General features: G+C 40.2%; 1 non-coding gene across 1 annotated transcript; it reads left to right on the top strand.

Annotated features, from left to right (window-relative positions):
* Positions 1–1917: 1917 nt before the first annotated feature.
* Positions 1918–2023, top strand: LOC111754890 (U6 spliceosomal RNA). Its single transcript, XR_002789563.1, has one exon. It is a non-coding gene; the product is annotated as a U6 spliceosomal RNA (small nuclear RNA).
* The last annotated feature ends 434 nt before the right edge of the window (positions 2024–2457 follow it).

Below are 2457 nucleotides of genomic sequence, written 5' to 3'. Positions count from 1 at the left end.
CATCTTGATTACTTTTAAAACTTGGTTTTCTCATCTGCACAGTTGGAAATTATAATATCTGTGTCAAAACAGATATTATAGAGTTTAGTAGAGAGTACATGTAAAATTATATGCCCATGATAAGTCTCTGTAAGTACTTGGGTAGAAGAGCCCAGAGTCCACAGAGCCCATCTATAGTACTGCCTTATAGGACACTAAAATATCGTCAAGCTCTCTTAAACTATTTCACAGCACATTCAAATGCATAATCCTTACAAATCATTTGGGCTGTGATTCAAAATGACAGCCCTACAAAGGAAATGGAACAGCAAAATACAGTGAACGAAGTCCACATGTGAGAGCTCAGAAATCTAGCATGTAGTGCTGGCTCTTATGTGGTGTGTGTATGACCTTGCGGATAACACTTTACTTCTCTGAGCTTCAGTTTCCATATGTATTGAATAGAAACAATATTCTTTACTTTCTGTAGTTGCTAGAGGTACAAATGCAGATGGATGCAAATCTTCTTTCTTGCACTTTTAGAAATGCTATGTGAATTTCAGTAGTTACAATTAGTGTTTACTATTCTCTCCAAATGACCTTGGTGATAAACTGAAGATTTTATCCAAGAGGGGAACTTTTGGGGAACTCAGGCCTTAGGTAAGGCCCTGGTTAATGAATTGCTATAACTATGACTTGTACTCAAATGTCAGTCACCCATGAAGGCCACATCCTTGTGAAAGGCTTTACAAACCATTTTCACCCACATCCTGCTCTAACACAGCTGGACCAGACCTGGGAAAGTGACTCAAAGTCAAGCCACGATAGGCTTGTCAGTGACCGGCAGGGCTGGCTCCTTGTGACCTTAGCTAAGTCCCCAGCCCCTATTATTGTGTTTTTAAAAAGTCACCGTATAGACTATATGGAAAGTGACACTGTAAGGCTGCAAAGGAGAGGGCGAAGAAGGACTAAAGGAAGGCAGGGTGTATGGCCAGTGACCAATGATGAATGAAGTGATTATGGTATAGACGGATAGACGTAGACTAGCTTGATGTAAATTTGGAGGTGAAACTTTCATATTTTGGAGATGGATTGGACATTGTAATTCAGGAAAATAGAAGAATCAAGAACCACTTGGAGGTCTCCCCAGAGCCATTGGGTAAGGAGGAGATGACATTTAGGGAGAGGATAGAGGTTGCATAAAGCAGGTTTGGCAGGGGGATTCTAGTTCCATTTTAGACACTTTAAACTTGAGACGGCCATGAGAAATTCCAGTGGAGGTCAGGTAGGCAGCTGGTTATAAGTCTGGAGCCCGGAAGAGAGGTCTGGGGGAAGAGTTGGGATCATCTAGGAAGAGAGTATGTGGAGAGAAGTGAAAAGAGCTGAGAAGAGCTGCAGAATAACAAATTTTAGGATACATAAACAGAAAAGGGAAACAGAAAAAAGCATGTGGAGAGAGTAGAGCCAAGAGTATGGTACCATAAAAAACGAGAGCAGACAGCAGGGGACAATTGGAGAGGTCAGCTGAGTGTGGCAAGGTCAAATAGGACAACGATAGGAAATTACAGGCCATTGATGAGTAGTTTTTTTAAGGAAGAGTTTCAGTAATTGAGGAGGCTGTGGTGGTGCATGCCTATAAGCCCAGCACTCAGGAGGCTGAGGCAGGAGGATTGTGGTGAGTTCAAGGCCATACACAATATATACAATAATACTTACAGGGAATCCCTCTGCCTCAGCCTCCTGAGTGCTGGAATTACTGGCATGTACCATCCTGCTTGGCTCTAACTCCAATTAAACATCACAGAATTCTTTATTTACATCCCTCTCTTCCCACCAGGAGAGCTCTGGCTCTCATGATACTACACAATAATATCCTATCTCAGAACAAACAAACAAACAACAAATAAAATCAAATAGATTGAAGAATGAGTTAGAGGAGTGCTTGCTTTTTAGCACATATGCTAAAACTGCAACAATGCTCAGAAAATGTGCAAGACTTCTACACAGAGATGGCACACAGATTTGTGAAGGTGCCCATATGTTTTTTTTGCAAAGATCTGAATTTTGAGACAATGTTCACTTTTACATATTAAAAATGAAAATTAAATCAAAAAGAAGGGAAAGGATTCTCACACTGAATATCAACAGATGAATCTAACTACATTTAAATAAACAATACCACCACACTGAAGACAAAAAGAACCCAAGTACTTTTGAACACAGTACTTTCACTGTATACCCTGATTCTGAAAACAAAATAAAACTGCAAAACTTGAACTCCATTTAGTAGGCTGGTTTTGGTAGTGGAATGAATATAGCACTTCTGAAACCATTTTGTGTATATTATCACATTGAGTTAATGATTAAAGACAGTGAGTTTGTTGGGAGCCAGAGCTCTCATGGTGGGAAAAGAGGGATGTAAATAAAGAATTCTGTGATGTTTAATTGGAGTTAGAGCCAAGCAGGATGGTGCATGCC

The sequence above is a fragment of the Cavia porcellus genome, unplaced genomic scaffold (assembly GCF_034190915.1).
Source record: "Cavia porcellus strain 051 isolate PalLab524CR breed Dunkin Hartley unplaced genomic scaffold, mCavPor4.1 scaffold_25, whole genome shotgun sequence".
NCBI classification, from domain to species: domain Eukaryota; kingdom Metazoa; phylum Chordata; class Mammalia; order Rodentia; family Caviidae; genus Cavia; species Cavia porcellus.
The sequence above is the reverse complement of the archived record's forward strand: the minus strand, read 5'-3'. Positions and strand labels throughout refer to the sequence as shown.